Raw genomic sequence first — 23,342 nt, forward strand, 5'->3', positions numbered from 1 at the left:
GTGTCATACGTATCAGCAGTTCATTCCTTTTTCTTACTGAGGAGCACTCCATGGTACAGATATACCACAGTTTGTTTCCCCATTGAAGGGCATCCAAGTTGTTTCCAGTGTGGATTTACTACAGATACAGCTGCTGTGCGTGTGGGTGGTGTGTTTGTGTGTTTGTGTGTGTGTATAAGTTCCTGTGTGAGCATAAATCTTCATTTCTCCGAGGAAAATGCCCAGGATTTTCGTAACTGGATTGTCATTGCATATTTAGGTGTTGTTTTTTAACTGCCAACTGTTTTCCAGAGTTGCTATACCATTGTACCCGTCCCACATTGGATAAAGCAACCCAGTTTCTCCTCGTCAGAAAACATTTGGTGCTGACACCATCCTTCATCTCAGCCGTTCTGATCGACAGGCAACACTACCTCACTGTGCTTTTAGACAGCATTTGCCTGACGGTAATGAGGTTGAACGCATTTCCACGTGCTTATTTGCCATCAATATCCTCTTCAGTGAAATTTTTTCTTGTCTTTGGCCTACATCCACATGGAATTATTTGACTTTTTTCCCCATTGCCCTTTGAGGGTTCTTTATGTACTCTAGATACTAGTCCCTTGTTAGATATGAGGTCTGCAAACATTTTCTTTAGCTTATCTTTTCATCCTCTTAATAGGGGTTTCATAGAGCAAAAGTCTTCAATTTTGATTAAGTTCAATTTATCATTTTTTCCCAGTACACATCATGCTTTCAGTGTCAAGTCAAAGAACTCTTTGCCTAGGAAAATAAAATGCTTCTATTTTTTTAAAAAGTTTTGTATTTCTATGTTTTGCATTTAGCTCCACTATCCATTCTGAATTACCATTTGTATAACCTGTGAGACAGGTGGAGGCTCATTTTTTTAACTTATCAACTTGGTGCTATTTGCTGAATGGCAATCTTTCCTCCACTGAGCTGCTTGTGAACCTTGTGGAAAGTCTTTGTGCACTTTTCAGCACCGTCCCCTCGCTCCTCTCCCTTTGGGATTCTGATGATAAGTGCACCAAATCTTTTGCCATGGCTCCACAGTCCCTAAGATTCCGTTTGTTTGTTTGTTTGGCATATTATCTGTCACTCATGCCGGGCAATTTCTATTGTTTTATCTTCTAGTTCACAGATTCTTCCCCCTGTTTCTGCCATTTTTCTGTTGAATCCATTACGGAGCTTCTATTTTGATTACAGTCTAAAATTTTTTCTCCTTTTTATCTTCTAGTTACTGAGTGAGACAATGTATTCGGTCTGTTTGCTGAGGCTATTTTTCACTTGCTTCTGGCATGTTTGTGATTGTTCGCTGAAGTATTTTCATCAAGACTGATTTAAGTTCTGTCAGGTAATTCTAGCATCTCCATCACCTTAGTATTGACATGTATTGTTTGTCTTTTTCATTCAACTTGACATCTCCCTGGTTCTTGGTATAATCAGCGATGTTTGAAATCTATATGTTTTTGTTTTATACTGTGAGACTCTACCTGACTTAAGTCTTGTTTCGGTTGGTTTTCTCTGACAGTACTCTGGCGAGGGGAAGGGGTGCTCCCTTGTTATTGCCACATGGAGGCAGAAGCCCAGGTTCCCCAAGAAGGTCTCCATCGACACCCAAAGGGAAGGGGGCTCCTTATTATTTCCAGCTGACGGTGGGAGTCTCAGCTCTCCATGTGGTCGCCACTGATAGCACATTGGAAGTGGCCTCATTACTGCCGAGCCCCATGGAAGTCCTACCTCCTCAACAGGTGCCTGTGACACCACTCCAGGGAGAAGGGGGAGATACACTTCATTACTGCTGGGTAGAGGTGGAAATCCGGTCTCTTTTTTGTCTCTACTGAACTACAGGGAGTCACACCTCATTACCAACGATAAAAATCTTGGCTCTCTGCTCGGCATTCTGTGATATCACTCTGTAGGTGAACGTCTAGGCTGCCCCACTTGACCTCTGCCTGCAAAGTGGGACTGGGGCCACGGCTTTTCCTTTATGCAGTTTATGACTAGAGTAAAGAGGTTATTATCTCAAAGCTTTCTGTCTTCCTCGCTTGCCCCTTTCCTGGTTCTCTGGCCAGAAAAGAGCGAGCTTTTGTCAGAACTTGTTTTATCTGAAACCACTGGTGTTCTCAGGTTTACCAGATTCTTCAGGTCCAAGTCTGAAATGTATGAGACAGAAAGAAAACCCAGGGAATCTTACCACCATGTCATCCCTCAGTTCCTAATGTCCCTGGTTGGTCTTCCTTCTTCTCTACAGCTTGCAGAGTCTTATGTTTGTTTTCCATACGATGTCCAAATTTCCAGTCGTATTTAGAGAGCAGGATAGGGAAAGGTATGTTCATATCCCAGGGAAGTAGTCAGTTTCAGCTATTTTTTTATTGCTATTTGGTGCACTGAGACTTTTGACAATTTTATCTTCACCATAAATATGCAAAGATGTTTTAACTCATTTCATGATTTGTGTTTTGCGCATTTTTCTAGGTTTTAATGTGTCCTTTCTGAATCACTTTGTTTTGGATTAGTTTCTTAGTCACAACGTGTATGTGGACTTTGCTATTACTTTCAATAGATGAGTTTATTTAATTTGTATTTGACATAACAGATATTTTGCCTCAAGCATCTTCTATCTTCTGTTTACAATGCTTTCTTTATCTTCTCGCTCTTGTTCAACTTTCTTCTTTCCGAAGCAGCAATTTTGATAATTCAAAAGGTTACAGTCTATTCGATTCCTCTAGCTTCTTCTTTCATATATTACAGCATAGCACCAGGTTTAGTATATGTATATTTACACAATATCTATTGACTGCTAAAGAAGACAGAAAATCAACAGGATTCCTCTTCATCACAACTTTCCTTCCCTTGCTCACTTTCTGATTTTTCCAGGTTATAATTCACCCTCCTATTTAGTTCTTCCCATGGGTCCCTTTATAACTGTTTCTTCTTCAAAACTTAGAAGCTATCTGTGCCTTCCTTCCCACTGTAAAAAAATCAACATTCTACTATACTCATATTCCCCTTCACCAAAAACATGATTTGTCAGTTTTGTCTTAGCATGATTAATGACATTTTTTCTTCTGAGACTCTTTGTCCTATGATTGAAGTCTTTTTATACTGTTAAACGTGTGCTCATCATCTGTCTTTTTCTTGTAGCTTTTCCTTTCATCTCTTAAGGAGTTTTATTTAACAAAGATTTCATAGTGGTTCATATCCGGAGTACTTTCATATTTGAAACTATCTCCTTGGTGTTTTTCTACTTGAATGACAGCTTGGCACGGCACAGCATAGCATTTCTGGGACACTTGTTGACTTTCAGTGCTTCCGTTTCCTCATCTCATCCTTGGCTAGGCAATTTCCTTTTTCACCTCTCTTGTTAACCATTGCATCACTGAAACTTTCTTTTTTAAAGTGTGATTGTTAGCTATCTTCATAACTGAAAGTGCCATGGGGATTTTTTTTCCCCCTCCTTATACACTTTTCTTCCAGAATGTGATTTTCCATGTTAAGTATCCCACCCTTTCTCAACTGGGTTTCCTGAGAAAATTATGTCCTAATACCCCTAGACTTCCATGGCAGACAACAAATCAACTTGCTTCCTCTCTCTCTGGAATGGTATTAGTCATGAGCCATCCTTGGATTGGAGGAAAGAGGTAATCATTTTCTGTGTCTGTGGTCCAGCTGAAGAGTGCTGCCGAGAGAAGTTTCGGCATGCTGGCTTTGCTTGTGTATTCCTTGCTCATGTATACTTACCTCAGTTCTTGCTAAATCTCTTATATGTTCCGATGAATCACCCTGATGCTCTCCCTCACCCATACACGACCCTTTGGGGGGCAGGCCCTCCCAAAGGAGAGGAATAAGCCAGACTGTGTGCCTGCCGGGTGCTGGCCTAGACTCTGGCTTCTGCTCCATGTCCAAGGCAGGAATCCATGGTACCTGGCCCGGGACACATCTGGGCCAGGGAAGAAAACCTCAGATTTGCCCCCAAGTCTGATAGCCCATTGCTCCTCACCACGTCCACCTCTTCCTGGCAGTTGATGCCTCTCATACCTTTCTTTCAAATCATAAGGGAATAAAAGCTCAGAGCAGGCAGTGGACAGCCACCATATCTAATCCCCTGATGCTTTTAGTGTGCCAGCCCTCCGCCCCCCCCCCCCCATCCTGCTCTCTCAGGTCTTCTCTCATTTGCCTTCTCTTTGGTCACATTTCTGTCTGTTGTTGGCAATAAGCCACTCTGGGTGTCCTGTCTTTCATTTCCTCTCAGCCGGCCACCCCCTCCCACCCCAGGAGGCATCGCCATCATTGGAGCTGAGGCAGAAGGAAAGGGTTGAGAAAAGCTTTACCCTCTTTGAACTCTCACTTCCTTTCCCAGGGCTGCTGACTCCCATCTCCTCCAGCTCCCTACTGTTGGCAGGATCACTTGGCATTTTCCCCAATATTCTGACTTCCATCCTCTCTTGCCACCTGGAGGCAGGTGCTGCTTTGCTACAGGGATCCGATCGCTCCTCCTTCTCTTTCAGTAGTGAAGGGTTTTGCTGTTATTTGTTTCACTTGTTCAACCCCCTTTGTTGTTTATATTCCTTCTGCTTGAGGGTAGCGAGACAGAGAACTGGCTTCACCAAGCCTCCTAAGCCAGTTGTGGCTGCTAACTCTCCAAAGTGTAGATCCTCATTTACGGGTGAGGAAACCGGGAACTCCTTCCAGAACCACAGGCAGCGAGTGATGGACCTACAGCGTGGAGCATTCGCACTCATGTCTCATACTTTTACTTCTTCAATATGGCAGGGACAGGACCAACATTTTCTGATCAAAAGTGAAGAGTGTTTTACTCAGTATGAAGTGTCTTGGTATAAAGAACACTCGCTTTCTTGGGAAGAACTCCTTGACTGTGCTGGGGTAGAGGGCAAAGGGGTTGGCTACCTCTCCCCTCGCTGCGACCAAGGCGGGCAACACGGCTTCAGAAAAGAAAGGAGGTGATGTGGATGTACCCCACAGTACAGAGGGGTTTAAACGTCACCAGAAGAAGTGTGGGAGGCAAGAAAAAAATGCTGGGGCTGTGGAGGGGGTGAGCTCAAGGGCAAGCAAAGTGGACTTCAGAAGGTCAAGCGCATCTTAGTGTTCTACATGAATCCCTCCTCTACCACCCATGTGGCACTCGGCAGGGTCGACATTGCACACGGAAAGCTTTTGATGGGTCCTAAGACGTGAGGAGTCCTGCAACTGATGGATGTAGGGTAGAACTGGGAACAGTGTACAAACCTGAGTGCTGGGGTACTGAGGTCAGGAGAATGAGAGTTCCCATGAACTAGCAGAAATCCCCAGTGGGGAGCTTTGCACTTTCACTGAGCTGGGGTCAAGCCAATTGTGATTGGAGCTTTGCAGAATTCAACCTCAAACTTGCTAAGTTCCAGACTTTAGCCCCTGACTGTTGTGCCAGAGACACTTCAGAGGACAGGCTCAGAAGCCAACCCCTTGGACTCGGATCTTGACTACTGGTGCCTCCACGTGCTCGTCTCTGACGTGGGAGCAATTGTGGAAGCCATGGTAGTCTGCCATCCCGAAGGCTACGGTGATCTAGACAAGGCCTGGGCATGGTAAACGTGAGAGGAGGCATTTAAATCTATAAATACGATAAAAATGCCTACCTGCGGCTGTGAGGTGAGGGACAAGGGGACTACAACCTGGCCCTGCACTCCAGAAGAACTCAAAACACACAAGTCACTGCCATCCACCATCTTGCCTTTTGCAAGGCTCTTCCCAGGTCGGATCCCCACTGCTTTGCCCTAGCTCTGCTTTTCTGTGGACTCTGTCCTGTGTTCTGCATATTTGTTCATCTCTTGCCAGCTGGATCTAATGAAGTTTCCTCTCAGGCTTGCGTTTGATCTCCATTTCTCCCATATGGTCCCCAAATGCAGCAAGCAAGATCGTCAGAGTCACTGCGATAGTGTGTTCAGACCTCCCTCCTTGGCAGAGCATATATGGGGTGGCTGGGCTGCTGATGGTAAGGCCCGAATTGCTCCAGGAGGAGGGCACGATGAAAGCAAAAAGTTCCAGATATAAGGGCTGGCTTCCCCATGTGTGGGGACACATCTCACTGGGTGACCACAGGGCACCGAAAGCATAAGCTGGGCAGAGAACCTGAGCAGCACGTGGGCTCCATGGGCTGCCCTTTTTTCCAGGCCCTCAGAGTATAGGTTCTCCGCTGCTTTCAAGGCCCACAGCAGCAGGGCGGGGAGGGGGCTTTTAAGAACCGCGATGCCAGGGCCCACCCAGCCCAAGGGACTGCACTCCTTGGACTGGAGCCCAGGGCCAACCAGCTCTGGAAGGAGCTCAGGTGGTTTTAATGATCAGCCTCTGACCTGGAGGAAGAGGGGCCCTTAGCATTCCTCGCATGCTCTGGAAGCTACAGAAACCAAACAAAACACTTCGTCCAAACACCACTTGGAGGAAGATGAGAGCCGCTCCCGCTGCCCCAGCATTCCTGCAGTGGGGGCGAGCTCCCGCCCGCCTTCTGGGAACTCGGGCTGAAACTGCTGCTGCCTCGCAGGCCAGGTTCCCAGGGAAAGGTCCCTGGGCACCGAAGGTGGGGAGGGGGCGTCAAACAGAAGCTGCAGGAGGCTCTGGTTGCCGGCGCTCAGGCCGCTCTTCTGCCTTCACCGTCGCCTGAGTCCTCACCAGTGTCGCTGGGTCCTGACTTAACAGCGCAAGCAGGGGGACCCCACCCCGCAGGACCCCACCGCGCGGGACCACCAAGCACACACGCGCCCGCGCGCAGCCGCGCCGGGATTCGGTCGCAAGGAAAGCTCTTCCCAGAATCCCCAGGAGCTTGTCCTCACATCTCATTGGCCAGAGCAGCATCATGTGTGCGTTTCTAAGCCAATCAGCTCCAGCTCCGCAGGGGACGCATCCTCTACTGACATGTGCGCTGAAGCTCCCTGTGTGCGGCTGAGGTTCTGCGTTCAGAGCCCTGCCGGGAGCTGCCCCGCCTTGAGCCGGGCCTGCGGCCCACTGGACAAAGAGGGAGCCTCACAGGAAAGCGGGCTGGACAGGAAACCGTCGGCCTGGAACCCCGAGCTGGCGGGCCTGAAGCGCTTCTGTTTCCCGGTGGTTTGTACGGCAGTAATAGCCTGTATTTGAGGCTCACAATGTGCTGGACGTGGTCCTAACAGCTTTACGGTCCGTTGGGTGGGGTGATGCGCACAGCACCCGCTGGTGACGGGACTGCACGTGCCCATTGCACAGATGAGAAACCTGAGGGCAGAGCCCAGATTGGAGCTCCAGCCTGCCTGGTTCGGCATGGTCAGTCATATGGTCAGCGTCACACACGTCTGCACCTTCCTCCTACCGGAGGATCAGCTTGGGATGAGAGTCAGTGTCAGCGTTAATGCGGGCAATTGCTGACAATGTTCTAAGTGCTCTGAAATGAAACCTCCTGAAACGATTCCTGTTCCTTTTTTGCATTTAGCAGATGAGACAAACGAGGCATGGACACAGATTAAAGGTACTTAGCCAAACAAACGTGGCTAAACAGTTGAGGACCCAAGATTAGAATCCAGGATGCCCGCGCTTCACCACAGTCTAGGGCGGGTTTCCGAATGGTTTCTGGGCTGGCTGTGCCATTCACTGCTGGTAAAATCACATCTTTCCTAACCTTCTAGTGTTTGGATGGACTGGAAGGAACGTAAAAAGGAAAGAGTCCCTCCAAGTCTAAATGTAGAGGACCCTCCTGACATGAGCAGAGAAAGGGAATCCCCACGACAGAGGTTTCGCTTTTCCATCTCAGCAGCTTGAATCGGATCTTGTGGACAGAGGACAGTGACTGAAAGACCTAAAGTCTACAGGGCTTCTTAGCTGTGTCACTTCCTCTGATTGGTTTCTGCTGTTGCTGGTTTGCTTTGCTGCAGTGACAGGCAGCAAAACTATTTTCTTAAAAATACCTTGCTTGGAGTTCCCGTCATGGCGCAGTGGTTAACGAATCCAACTAGGAACCATGAGGTTGCGGGTTCGGTCCCTGCCCTTGCTCAGTGGGTTAACGATCCGGCGTTGCCATGAGCTGTGGTGTAGGTTGCAGACGCGGCTCGGATCCCGCGTTGCTGTGGCTCTGGCGTAGGCCGGCGGCTACAGCTCCGATTCGACCCCTAGCCTGGGAACCTCCATATGCCGCGGGAGCGGCCCAAGAAACAACAACAACAAAAAAGACAAAAGAAAAAAGAAAAAAAAAAACCTTGCTTTAAAGAGCAGTCAGGAAGGGAAAACCAGGAAACTGTGTCCCATCTGTGCTGATGTCAGAGGAAATGGGGACCCCGGAAAGAGCGTGTCTAGAAAAAAGGTGAAAACACAGCTTGAGAAATCTGGGCTCAGCATGAGAAAGGCCTCATGTTCCCTGATGTTTTGGTTCAGGTGGCTGTGTCTCTTGAGACAAGGCAGCATGATGCTTGACGGCTTGTGGACAGGCTGTACGCTTTGCACCACAGGCTTGCTCCCCTGAGCTTTGTACTGCAGTGCCCGTGCCCTGAGACCAGAAATACTCATGTGTGGGCTCTAGGGTATGGGTCAAGGGTGTTTAATACCACAATGTTTTCAAAAATTAAAAATTTAATGTCCATCAGTAAGGAAGTGAATAAATAAGTTCTGGAACATTCATGGTGGGGAATATCATGCAGCCATTAAAAAGAACGGGAGACCATCGTGGAAGTGCACGTTAAAATTTAATGGCTCCACTCTACACCCAATCAAATGGCAGAAATCCTAAAAGACGGATAAGCCAGATGTTGGTCAGCATTTAAAACAAATGGAACCTTCATACACTTCTGGAATGTAAAATGGTTCCATTGCAGGGAAAACTGGCGGTTTCTACTAAAGGTGTCTGTGCTCTTCCCTCCCATACAGCAAGTCCACCGAGGAAAAATTAGGAAAAATCGTGTGTATGCCCACCCAGAGTACCACATACAAGAGTGTTCTTTTTGGGTTTGTTCACAACAAACTAAAAACTGGAAGGACTAGCCCATCAACTGGATAATGAATAAATAAATTGTGGTATAATTCATTGATGGACTATTATATAGCAGCTTAAAAAATAGACACCTGACACTACGGATGAATTTCACAGACATTATTTGAGCAAAAGAGATCAGACACTGAAGTTCCATCATGGCTCAGCAAGTAACAAACCCTACTAGTATCCATGAGGATGTGGGTTCAATCCCTGGCCCCACTCAGTGGATGGATTAGGATCTGACATTGCCAGGAGCTGTGGTGTAGCTCACAGACATGGCTCAGATCCCACGTTGCTGTGGCTGTGGTGTAGGCTGGCAGTTGAAGCTCTGATTTGACCCCTAGTCTGGGAACTTTCATATGCCACAGGTACGGCCCTAAAAAGACAAAAAAGAGAAGGAGATCAGACACAATACAGTGCATGCTGTGTACTTAGAAGTGTATTAAACTTAAGAATGGCAAAATCAGTCATGCTAGAAATCACAATAATAGTTATCTCCGGGGGAGTATTGACTGGGCAAGTTAAAATGGAAACGTCCTTTATCTTGATCTGAGTGTGGTCACAAAGTGTAAATGTGTGTAAAATTCATTGGGTTGTAAACTTAAGATTTGGGTACTTTGCGCTAAGCAAATTATTCCTCAATAAAAAGGAAAATAAGTTAACAATGGTTACCTTAGAGCTTGTGTGTGTGTGTGTGTGTGATTTTACTACTTTACCAAGTTGCATATAATGAAAAGTCATTACTTTTGAAAAAAAACATTGTTTAAAACTCTAAAACTATGAGGTAAACCTGTTTGTGTTCACGAGGCAAGAGATCCATGTCACACTGTGGACTGGAAAAAGCAGGTAGCAAAACACCAAGTACAGGAGATTTCTGATTCAGGCCAGGATGAGAATGGCGTCCCCCATGGGGACAGCAAGAAAGACCAAGACAAAACAAAAACTGTACTTTCATATAAGAGTAAGAAGAGGGGAGGACAGAGCTGAATTCCAGGAAGAAACAATCATGAGTGAGCAGAGAGACCTGACAGCTGCTTGCTTCCGTCCTGAGGTTTGGGTGGAGCTGGCCTGCCATGGATGAAGCACCTTCATGGTAACAGAGGGCTGTGAGCTGGACTTTGGATGGTAATGTGGGCTGATGGGTCAAACCGGAGTCTACAGGAGCCGCAAAGGCCGGGGTAGAGGACTCCACCTAGGCAGTTCTCCCCCCTCCGAGTTTTGGCATGAAAGTGGCTTTGGAGGAGGGCAGCTAGGCAGAGAGAAGTCAGGAAGTCCCATCTTCCCCTTGGTGAATAGAGTTGAAAATCTGAGCAACCCTTCCCAGCCCCAACAGTGACAAAACGCAAAAGACTGTGTAGCTCAGGATTTTAGGTTGGGCTGATTCACAGGTTAACTCAACCTGAAGAAAGGCAACTTTGCTGACTCAGTTGGACACTAGGAGAAAGCTGAGTGCCTACCTCCTTACCTTTCCTGCCTCCAGAGGAAATGGACTGCATTTTCTAAGGAGCAAACAGCAAAACAAGAATACATCACTCCTTATTATTCTTTTCTGCAAGATGTGCAGAATACTGTAAAAGCAATTATAAAACATACCAAAAACATAGAAATGTGACCTGAATGTAAGAGAAAACACATTCTTTAGGAGAGACCATTGATGGTTCAGTTACTGGAATAAGAATAAACTAAAGCAGTTATTTCAAACATGAGTGAACAGATGGTATGTTTCAGGAAATGAATGGAAACACTGGGGGAAAAAAGCTGAAAAAACAGGCTGAAAGAAAAAACAATAGATGAGCTTATATTGGATAATGCAGAAGAAAGAATCAGTGAACTTGAAAAAATCAATGGAAAGTATCCAAACTGGAGAAAAGACAGAAAAAAAAATTTTTTAAACATGACCAAAACATCTGTGAAATGCAGGACCCATATCAAGTAGTCTAATATCAAGTAATCTGAGATACAAGCATTTTGGAGTCCAAGAATGAGAGGCAAGACAGATAAAGGAAGAAAAATATTTGAAGAATTATTGACCAAAATTTTCAAATCTATTGAAAAGCCACAATCAAACTGCTAAAAACCAATATAAAGAGAAAATCTAAAGTCTGTCGGAGAAAGAATATGCATCACATAGAATGATGACTTTTTTAAAACGGCTGATTTCATTGGAAACATTTGGAGGCAGAAGGCAAGGGGGCAATGTGTTTAAAGTGCTAAGAGAAAAAAACCTCAACCTAGAATTCTGTAACCAGCAAAATTATCCTTCAAAAAAGGAAGGTAAAGCAAAGATTTTCAGATAAACAAAAGCTAAAAGAAATGAACAACGAGGTTGCAGGTTCGATCCCTGGCCTCGCTCAGTGGGTTGAGGATCCGGCATTGCTGAGATCTGTGGTGTAGGTTGCAGATGAGGCTCAGATCTGGTGCTGCTGTGGCTGTGGTGCAGGCCGGCAGCTACAGCTCCGATTCAACCCCTAGCCTGGGAACCTCCATGTGCCACAGGTGCAGCTGTAAAAAGACAAGAAACAAAAAAGAAAAGAAAAGAACAACAATCCTATAGCTACAAGAAACACTAAAGGTAAGTTTGGGGATTGAAGGGAAATGATACTGACTATAAACATGAATCCACAGGAGATGCTCAACTGTGGCATTGTTGGCATTCTGGGCACAAGACTGCCCCTCTGTGCGTGATTCCTGGTCTCTACCTGCTAGACGCCCGGGGACCTGGGCGCCGGGCCCCAGTTGTAACGACCAACAGCGTCTCCTTAGGAATGAAGTCTGCAGAAGGAAATGAGCACCGCAGAGGGTAACCCATTCCTTTGTTGAACCCCTAACTCCCAGTGTGCTGGTATTCGGAGGAGGGGCCTTTGGGTGGAGCCCTCGTGCTTGGCTTAGTGCCCTGCGGCCGTGAGCTGCCCGCCTCTTCTGCCATGTGAGGACCACACGGTGAGAAGGCCGCCGTCTGCAGACTGGACGAGGCCTCAGCAGTACGTGACCTTGCCAGCACCATGGTCTTGGACTTCCAGCCCCCAAAACAGTGAGAAATAAATGTCTGTTGTTTGTAAGCCACCCAGTCTATGGCGCTTTGTTATAGCAGCCAAATACTGATCAAGACAGTAACTCTGTATGTTAATATAGAAGATTTTTTCTGGTTTTTGAGTTTTGGAAAGTCAATTCAGTTAAAAAACCATGACAACAATCGTGAATTTTGTTTTGCCTTCATTTAGAAGTAAAATAGAAGACCCGTAGCACCAAAGTCAGAAGAGGATAAATAGGAATGTACTGTTGCAAGGTTTTTATATCATAGTGAAGTGGTAAATCTTGATTTGAGGTAGGCTGATAAAGAGATAAGAAATTTATCAAAGCAATCACTAAAAATATGTAGTTAAAATGCAATAGAGAAGAAAGAGTAGAATACAAAAATATTCCAGAATAGTTTTTTAAAGGCAGGAGGAACAAAAATAAATAAATTGCAATAAATAGCAAGGCAGTAACAAGCAAACTTTATTAATAAAAATGAAGATGACATAACTCCTCCAATTGGAAGGCCAAGATTGTCAAACCAAATCTGTTAAAAGTAAGAGCCAGTTAGAAGGTGTTTGTAGGAGACGTTGGAGAGAGCGAAACGGGCTCCATTCTAAGGGACGGGAGCCTTACACCATGAAAATGTTCGTCATGAGAAAGCTGAGGTGGCTGCATTCGTAAAAACCAGACTAGATTTCAAGACAGGAGCTGTTAACAGTGACAACCAAGATTTCATAATGATGATAGCATTATCTTAAAGAAAACATAACAAGTCTAAATATATTTGCACCGGAGTTCACATCATGGCGCAGTGGAAACAAATCTGACCGGGAACTGTGAGGTTACGGGTTCGATCCCTGGCCTTGTTCAATGGGTTAAGGACCCGGCATTGCCCTGAGCTGTGGTGTAGGTCACAGACGCGGCTCGGATCTGGCGTTGCTGTGGCTGTGGCATGGGCCAACAGCTGCAGCTCCAATTAGACCCCTAGCCTGGGAACCTCCATGTGCCGCGAGTGCGGCCCTTAAAAAAGAGAGAGAGAGAAATATATTTGCACCTAAGAAGAAATACACAGACTATTACTGTTGGAGATTAGCTCTCCTCTTAGACAAAAAATATTTGTAAGGATATATAAAACCTGAAAAATAACCAGTTCACCTAATTGGCAAGTAGAAAACACTGTAATTCATGTTTGAAAAATACACATTGTTTTCAGATTCGCATTGAGCATGCTCTGGGATAAGCTGTACACTGAGCCACAAAATAATGTCAATAAGACGAACAGCATTGAGCTAAGGTGGAAGGCGTTCTCTGACCATTATGGGACTGATTAGAAGGCCGTAAGAAGAACAGATCTGGCTGAGCAGCTCACTGCAGAGGCAGAGTTCACCACAGAGGAGATGATTGTATTGCCACATCATTGACGGGTCTTCGGCTGAGGAAGGCGAGCCTCACCTCCAGCCCGCCTCTCCCGCCAGAAGCAAAGGCGGGATGGAGCCGCGCTTCTGTGTGTGAAAAAAAGTTCACGTGTCTGGGAAGTCCCCAGATATTTGAGAGATAAGCAATATACATCTGGATAACATGACTCAAAGAAGAAATCACAAGAAAATCAGAAAATATTTTAACTGATTAATAATTTTTCTTTTAAAGATAATTTTTAGAGAAGTTTTAGGTTTACAGCCAAATTGAGAGGGAAGGACACAGATTTGCCATCTGTCCCTCCCATGCACGGCCCCCCTCTTATCAACATGCCTCACCAGATGGCCCACCTTTGACCGTTGATGAGCCTGTGTTGACACGTCACTGTCGCCTGAGCTCCACAGTCTACATCAGGGATCACTCTTGGTGTTGTACACGCTGTGCGTTTGGAAAATACATAATGACATGAGTCTACCACTCTAGCATTGTGCTCATTGCCATCAGGATGGCAGACTCGTGTGCCATTTTCACTGTCATTAACGATCCTATGTGCTCTCGTCACGTCATCCGTCGGTGGTAATTTTTTAAAACATATTATGACACCAAAACCACAGGACTTGAAAGAAAAAATAGATAAATTGGGCTTCCCGTCATGGCGCAGTGGAAACGAATCTGACTAGGAACCCCAAGGTTGCGGGTTCGATCCCTGGCCTCGCTCAGTGGGTTAAGGATCCAGCGTTGCCATGAGCTGTGGTGTAGGTCGAAGACGCGGCTTGGATCGGCAGCAACAGCTCCGATTAGACCCCTAGCCTGGGAACCTCCATATGCCATGGGTGTGGCCCTAAAAAGACAAAAAAAAAAGATTTAAAACTTTTGTTCTTTAAAAGATACCATTGGGATAGTTAAAAGACAACTCACGGAATGAGAAAAAATGTTTATAGGTCATCTATCTGATAAGGAACTAATATCTCGAATACATGAAGAACTCTTACAGCTCAACAATAAAAAGACAACCCAGTTTGAAAATGGGCAAAGAATCTGAACACACATTTTCCCAAGTAAGACACACACATGGCCAATAAATGCATGAAAATGTTGCTCAGCGTCACTGGCCACCAGGAAAATAAACGCAAGTCACAACTGCAGTGAGATACCACTCTCACCATTAGGACGGCAGTCATGCAGCAGGCAGACAATAGCAAGCGTTAACAAAGATGTGGAGAAACTGGAATGCTCATATCCTGTGGCGGGGATGCGGAACACACAGCTCCTTCGAAAACAGATTGGATGTTTCTTCAGATGCTAAACATAGAGTTACCATATGATGCAGAAATTCCACATCCAGAGATACGCCCCAGAGAATTGAAAACACCTATTTACACAAGAGTTGTACATGAGTATTTGTAGCAGCTTGATTCATAACTGCTAAAGTGTGGGAACAGTGTGAATGCTTGTTCGATGATTTCAAGTAGTGAATCGATCAGTGAAAGATGGAGTGCTGCCCAGCCGTGAAAAGGAAGGAAGCACTGATTTATGCTGTAACATGGATGAACTAGGAAAACATTCTGCTGAGTGAATGAAGCCAGTCACAAAAGACTGTATGATTCCAGCTATATGCAATGTCGGGAGAGAGAAATCCACATGGACGAAGAGGAGAGGAGTGCTTGCCAGGGCCTGGGAGGGAGGTGGGTGCAGAGTGACTGCACATTTATTCTCAGGGTGATGAAAATGCTGTTAGATGTTAGACAATAATCAGATATTGATACTGGTGATGCCACACAACTTTGTGAGTATAGTAAAAACCACTGAATGATGTGCTTTGAAATGTGGATTTTATGGTGTGTGAATTATATCTCAAGCTGTTACTAAAAATAGTGGAATATTGTAGCAACTTTATTCCAACGATGAAATGGATGAAAACCTCGAAAGACAGACCTCACAGAAACCAAGAATAAATAGAAGTAGAATTCGTACTTAAAAAACAACCCAACAGAGGAAAGTACAAGTTCAGATAGCTTCACTGGTCAATCATATCAAACATTTAAGTAATAAATAATTTATTATCCACAAACCCTTTCAGAAAAAAAAAGCATGAAGTGCTTCCCAAATCATTTGATTAAGCCAAAGTAACCCCAATATCCAACCCTTACAAAACTAAAGAAAACCTACAGACCAATATCTACGTGAACATAAATGGGAAAAGTTAATAAAATATTAGCAAATCAAACAGCAATCCCAAAATAAGTTTAATCCATAATGACTAAAAGAGGCTTATTCCAGGAATGCAATTCAAAAGTCTATAAATTACACACAAACACTAACAGCTTAAAGAGCAAAATTCACCAGATCATCTATAGAGATACATTAGAAACATTGTGACAAAATCGAAACCCATTCATCTTAAAAACTGGCAGGGAGTTCCCATTGTGGCTCCCAACTTGTACCCATGAGGATGAAGATTCAATCCCTGGCCTCGCTCAGCGGGTTAAGGATCTGGCATTTCCGCAAGCTGTAGCATAGGTCACAGATGCGGCTCGGATCTGGCATTGCTGTGGCTGTGGTGCAGGCCAGCAGCTGCAGCTCCAATTCAGCCCTTAGCCTGGGAACTTCCATATGCCACAGGTGCAGTCCTAAAACAAAATAAAACAAAGAAACAAACAAAGCTGTCAGAACACCAGGGAGTAGAAGAGAATTCCTGGAGTTATAAATGCATAGATAACATAGTTTACGGTAAAATGCAGAATATTTTCAGTCTAAGACTGCGGGTAAGGCGAGGATGTTGGCTCTTACTATTTCTCCTCAGCATTGTACTGGTATCCCAGCTGAATGTACGAAGACGACAAAGAAAACTGACAAATGCAGGAAAGGAAGACATAATCCCATCTCAATTAACAGAGACTGTGTGTATGTAGAAAATCCTAAGAATCAAGAATAAAAATTATGGGGAGTTCCCGTTGTGGTGCAGCAGAAACAAATCCGACTAGGAACCATGAGGTTGCGGGTTCGATCCCCGGCCTCGCTCCGTGGGTTAAGGATCTGGTGTTGCCATGAGCTGTGGTGTAGGTCGCAGAGGCGGCTTGGATCCCACTTGCTGTGGCTGTGGTGTAGGCCGGCAGCTGTAGCTCCGATTGCTCCCCTAGCCTGGGAACCTCCATAGGTTGTGTGTGCGGCCCTAAAAATACAAAAAAAAATAATAATAAAAATTATGAGAATTAGTAAGTGAATTAAACAATGTCAGAGGATATAAAGTCTCATAATAATCAAATGAATGGTTATACACTAGCAACAAACAATGGAAGATGAAACCATTTAATAGAAATAAAGAGAATCAAAATTAAACAATACTTAGGATTAAATTTAATGAAAGATGTACAATAACTAATCACAGAAAACTACAAAAAAATTCAAGAAAATTTCAGGAAAACCTACATAATGCAAGTAGGTGTCACGCTCAAGGATTGGACAAGGCAATACTGTTCGGATGCAAATTTTCCCAAAATTGATGCTTGGATTCGATAAATCTCAATAAAAATCCCAGCAGACTTTTTTTAAAAATAGAAAGTAATAGTTGATTCTAAAGTTTACATGAAAATACCCAATGACCAAAAATTGGGGGAAAAGAAGAACAAAATCAGAGAACTTATACTGTCTACCTGACTTGATGACTCGAGAAAGCTCCAGCAGTTATGAGAGTACGGGATTAACATAAAGGCAGAGAAACAGATCAATGAGACAGAATTCAGTCCAGAAATAACCTGGCGCGTGCATAGTCAATTTACCTTCAACCAAGCCTTCAAAAAATTCAGTGAAGACTCTTTAACAAATTATGTCAAATAAGTAGTTAACCACAGGAACAAACATAAATTTTGATGCTTATCTCATATCAGACATAAAAATTAATTCAAGATGTGCCAAAAACTCAATCATAAAAGCTAAAATTGTAAAGCCTCTAAAACGCATGGAGAATATCTTTGCAACTTTTGGATTGACAGATAAACATACACAGAAATCATGAACCATGAAAGAAAAATGCTGATGAATTTATCAAGATTAAAAACAAGATTAAGGAGTTCCCATTGTGGCACAGCAGAGACGAATCCGACTGGGAACCATGAAGTTGCACGTTCGATCCCTGGCCTTGCTCAACGGGTTAAGGATCCGGCTTTGCCCTGAGCTGTGGTGTAGGTCGCAGAGGCGGCTTGGATCTGGCATTGCTGTGGCTGTGGTGTAGGCCGGCAGCTACAGCTCTGATTGGACCCCTAGCCTGGGAACCTCCATATGCAACAGGTGTGGCCCTAAAAAGACAAAAAGACAAAAAAAAATAGATTAAAAACTGATGAATTTATCAAGATTAAAAATGTTCACTTATCAAAACCTATAATTAAAAGTATTAACAGTCAAGATATAAAAAGGGATACAATATTTAATTACCTAAATCTGAAAAATGACTTGTATTTGTAATTTATAAAGAACCCTTACCAGTCAATAATAAAAAGACAAAGTGAGCAAAAGCCTTGAAGAGTCATTTTTTGGAAAAAGAAGAGAGACAAAGACAAAGATATCACACAAATGGGTGATCAGCATCCTTAGTCATCAGAGGTTATGCCAGTTAGAGCCACAATCAGGTGGCACTTTATACTAACTATACGGCAAAACTTCAAAGGCTGACAACCCACGACCTGGTGAGCACGTGAGTAGCGGCCGTGCGGGCCAACCTGATACAGCGCAAAAAGCGGGGTCTGTGGTCAGCAAACCCTGTGTCCTTAGGTTCCTTCAATGTCAGGTGGTTTTGCCAGCCAATTGTCATTTTCCCTCCTGTTGTGAGCTCGCAAATTAATTCAGCCCTAAATCCACAGTGTTTGGCATGAGGCCACCGAGCCAGATGTGACCCTAGTGAGGCTATCTATCACACAGCTCGGGACATTTTCAAAGCATGACCCAGGATCTGGCATCTCTTACAAACAGCTTCATTTCAGGGGAATCTGCTGGACAGACAGAGGGCTGTCTGGCCTGCCAGGATTTTCATGAGAAGAGATTTGGTCCCTTCCTCTGCTCTAACCCATGGGCTTTCTTCAGCTCTGCTGGCGTCAACCTCAGGTGCTCACAGCACCAGCCCTGCAGGAACCTCTGGGGTGAGCGCAGCGCCTGAAACACAGTCATCCAGTGTCAGGTATTTTAAGTGAACTCAGTTGTCTTTTCAGAGCCCTTCAACGCACACGCTTGGTGCTGCAGGAAATAAATTCAGAATGTTTCTTAAATCCACTTGTGTACCACCCTGCTTTTAAGCAGTTGAGAAGCAAACAGGCATTCTTCACGCAGGGACCTACATCCATCTGGAGGCTGCCACTGAGCCGAGTGTTGGCGAAAACTAGGCAACCCCAACAAAACACTAAGCCCTCACCCCCTCCTTCGAGGCTCACTCAGGGCCTTCTGTGGAACATTACTGGGAGGCTCTGGAATGAGCTTAGAGTAAGCCAGGGACTGGGGATCTGGCTTGCTTTATTCCAGAAACCTCCAATACTCTCAGATAAATAAAGGAGATGGTAGCCAAAAACAGCAAGGCCATGCACCTGACGGTGCCCAGAGGAGCCAGCACGTCTCCCAGCCAGAGGGGCCCTCAGATCCGCAAATGCTCCTGGGGACCCTGAGGATGAGGGAAGAGAAAGTCTCCCTCCCTGCACCCAGTCCTCCTCCTCCTCCCGACAGTGCAGCGCCCAGGGGCCCACTCCCCCAGCCTTGGCCACCTGTTCATGCACGCTGTGCCGGGAACACCTCCATGTGCCACTGGGGAAGACTGAGGTAGCCTTCAATACACAGGAAAAAAGTAAGGTTCAGGTATTTTCAATTGGCCCAAGACCCCAGCTGTCAGGGGCAGTTTGGTTTCCAACCTAGGTCTGCCCAATTCAAAAGTGTTTTTCTTTTTTTCTTTTTCTTTTCTATTTTTCTTTCTTTTTAGGACTGCACCTGCAGCATATGGAAGTTCCCAGGCTAGGGGTCGAATCAGAGCTGCAGTTACAGCCTACACCACAGCCACAGCAACACAGGATCCTTAACCCACTGAGCAAGGCCACACATTGAACCCTCATCCTCACGGACACCATCTCAGGTTCTTACCCTCTGAGCCACAACGGGAACTCCTCAGAGTCTGGTTTTCAAGGGAGCACACCACATCGAGGACACTGCATGGTCTACAGGGCAAGGAAAGAGGAAGGTGGCATCCCTGCCAAGGCAACAAGGACGATGTTTAAGTGTGGCTGTGTCTGCAACGCTTCATGCACATTGAACCCCATGATGTTTTCGGGGGAATAGATCAGCCTGGTCTAAAGCAACAGTGTGGTACAAAATTAAAATCAGTTTTCAGGCTCCTGAACTTCTGCAGAAAGGAAGCAAGCCAAGAACATTCAGCTGCAGATACTTATCCATTCTTACGGACAACAAGAGTGACTCAACCAGGGCTCAGAGAACAGAGATGAGAGAGCAGAGGATTTCTCACAAGAAGTGGACGGATCAGTGCGGGGGAGCAGGGTTAGATGCCCAGCCAGGCCGGAGACCCCCATTTTGTTCCTGCTGAACAGGGCAGTTAGTTCATCGTGGTATTGTGAGTGTGCAGAGAAGACAACACATCTCCTTTCCCCATAAACCTTCAGAACAACAGGAAGTGTCCCCAGGGAACCCGCCCTGAGGGGTCTCATCCACACCTGGACTTGGTAGGAGGGAAAGGTCCTTGACAGTGAGCGAGGGCCTGGAACTCCGTGGAGGGAAGCTGTCTGGGGAGGACTTGGGAGGAAATGAATCTGTTCAGCTTGAGGGAGGATTACAAACAGCTCTGTCCAGGAGAGACGGCGGCGTTTTAAACACGGCTGCAAATTCTCCGACACTTCTCCCTTCAGCGGTGGCAGGTTCCCACCCTTCCTTCTGACTGAGTGACCCTGCGACTCCTTCCTCGAACGGAGGACAATGGGAGTGACCCTCTGGGTCTCCCAAGGCTGGACCATGGAGCAGGTGCTCACTCTGGGGATCTGGCCACCATGTGAGAATTCTGCCGTGAAGCTGCCATCTTGTAAGGAAGCCCAAACCACGTGGAGACATGTGCATAAATGAACGAATCCATCAGAAGTCAGGAAAGAAGGGGAAATCCTAGGGAAGAGAAAATACAGAGTAAGATGGTGGGGAAAAGCTTACATGTATCGGTAATTACTGTAATTGTAAAGAGATTAAATTCACATTTTAAAGGATAAAGGTTAATATGATGTTTGACAACAAAATGAAAACAATGTTCAACTAACTGATTATGCTCACATGAGACACACTTGAAATAAACCACACTGGCAGGCTCATAATAAAGAAAAGGGAAAATATAGGCCAGGTAAACCCTAAGTAAACAAAAAAAGTTTATGTTAATATTAGACGAAACAGCACTTTGAAATGTATTCTCAGGGGGGAGTTCCCATTGTGGCTCAGTGGATAACGAACCCAACTAGCATCCACAAGGACATGGGTTTGATCCCTGGTCTCACTCATTGGACTGAGGAACCTCCAGATGCCGCAGGAGCGGCTCGAGAAAAAGGCAAAAAGACAAGGTCCCAGGTCCTCCAGGGAAAGGAGGACCAGGAGGCGGGGTGGGGGAAGGTCCATTCTCATCCCCCGTGGCCTCAGACGAGGAGGAAGCCTGAGGTCCACTCCCTTTAACAGCGGGCTCTGGGGCCCCTTCCTCTCTCCAGCCCCTGCCCAGCACTATTTCCAGATACCTTCCCTGGCAGGCGGACCTGATGGCTGTGGTGCCCGGCCCCAGGCATGTGCCCTCAATGTCCCCCGCCAGCCCCTCTCTCCACCACTTCCCACTTGCCGCCTCGTGTCCCTCCCTCAGCTGAATCCCTGCCTTGGAGTGCAAGGGGTCAGGGACAGGGTCCCCCCAGGACAGCACAGAGGGCTTTGCTCAGCCCGGCGGGGCTGCCCCCCGAGAAGGAGGATCCCCACTCCCTTTCCCTACAGAGCATGGGTCCCGCCTCTGCCCATGGAGGTGTGGACGCTTTAGCCCCAGCCTTAGCCCCAGCACAGGGTCCCTGCTTGTGTGGGGACGCGTGGGACTGGCCGCCCGGAGTCTGGGCAGCCCCAGGCTGCCTCCCTGAGCAGGTAAGAAAGTGGGCCAACCGCGCCTGAGAGTGGGTCCCAGGTAGAATCCCGGCCCCTCTCAGCGCTGACCTGGCCGGCTGTCCTCTCTCCTGGTGGAAACCAGGGGCCGTGATGCACAGTCCCGTGGCCCAGGGAGGATGGGGCAGGGGTCCCACTGGCCAGGCACCACGTCCTGTGCCCGTTCTCCTGATGGGCTCCACAGAGGGGCTTGCTTTGGGGGGAGCTGCCTGCCTGGGGGAGAAGTGCCAACCCCAAGGTCCTGCTACAGGGCACACTTCCTCTCTGCAGGGAGAAGGGCCGGACCGCGTGCAGGAAGGCCCTGCCCGGCGGAGTGCGCTGGCCCTGGTCTGGTCAGCACGGCCCCCCAGGCCCGCTTCTTACCGCCTACACCCTGCTCCACCCAAATCAGCACTAAACGCGATGACGCAGCTGCAGCGTGTGTGGCTGCACTCAGAGGCTGCACGCAGAGGAAAGCGGGCGCCCACCGGCTGTGTGGGCCCGGGGACAGTGGCCCTGGGGGGTGGGGGGGGGACTGGTGTCTGCACCTGGGAGAGGCCCCCATGGGCGTATACTAGGACGAGCCGGCCCGCTCCCACTCATGCCCCACAGAACACGGACTGCGCCCCTGGACCGAGCCCCAGGGCCCCGTGTAGGGTGAGGTAGGAGCCATAGGCTAATGGACCACAAGGCAGAGAGGCCGCGGCTCGCCGATGTCGGGTGACCAAAAAGCTGACATGTAGGATTTTGTTTTTACAGAGTTCAAGAACAGACAGCACGGCAGATGGTGTCTGCTGGAAATCAGGACTGTGGCCAGCCTGGCCCGGGGGGTGGGGGTGGGGGGCCAGAGGGAGCCGATGCTTGTCCTCCATCGAGGACAAGCATGCAAAGCCCCAGGTGCCCGTCCCGTGGGACTGGCTCACCACACCCGGGGGGCCTGAGCACTTTCCCGGAGAGCACCCCTTCGGTAAACTGCCTGTAAGCGGACACCAGGCCCACATGAGGCTCTCGGCCGTCACGGCAGCCGACGCGACTGACCCTCCTGCTTGCTGCCACGTGCCGCCATGCAAAGGATTTTCTCAGCTGAGACCCACAGGTGCCCCCCAGGAGGTCACCGCTATTCTAACCCCGGTTTCGAGTTGGGGAGCAGGAACCGAGGCTCAGCGAGGTTGAGCTACAGCTGGATCCCCGCAGCCACGGCTGTGCCGAGGCGGGCGAGGGGGGCCTCCGAGGGGGCGGCAGGGGCTGCACTGAGAAGGGACAGAGGTGAGAGGACGGCCCAGGGGCTCAGGCAGAAGCGGCTGCCAGGCCAGGTGCCACACCACACAGCTTGAGCCCATGAGACAGAAAACCGGGATGTGCACAAAACCACAAGCCCGTGTCCCTTCCTTGCTCCGGAACCTGCCGTCGTGTCACCGTGGGGAGGCCCCGCCGTCTCCTTTGCGGTGGGGGTGTCTGGGGTCTGCACCAGCCAGACGGGCCGGGAAACAGATGCCCACAAAACGCAGAGGCTGGAATCAGGTTTGTGTTCCCGACCCATTGCTCACGTCTGGGGAGCCGCCCGTCCAGGCTCACTCTGAGCCCGCGGGGAAAGCTGTGGAGGGAAAGTTGCCAAAGCCGCCAACAGGTCTTCTGCTCACGCGGTGATGGCATTCCAGCCCCTGTGTCTCCGGGGACACCCGCTGATGGCACCAAGGAGGACAGGTGACGGGGCAGCAGTGGGGCTTGCGAGCCACTGTCAGAGATGCTGCCCCCCGGGCCCAGGAGCCCGCCTCCACCGGGCGCCCGAGGG

The sequence above is a fragment of the Phacochoerus africanus genome, chromosome 1 (genome assembly GCF_016906955.1).
Source record: "Phacochoerus africanus isolate WHEZ1 chromosome 1, ROS_Pafr_v1, whole genome shotgun sequence".
NCBI classification, from domain to species: domain Eukaryota; kingdom Metazoa; phylum Chordata; class Mammalia; order Artiodactyla; family Suidae; genus Phacochoerus; species Phacochoerus africanus.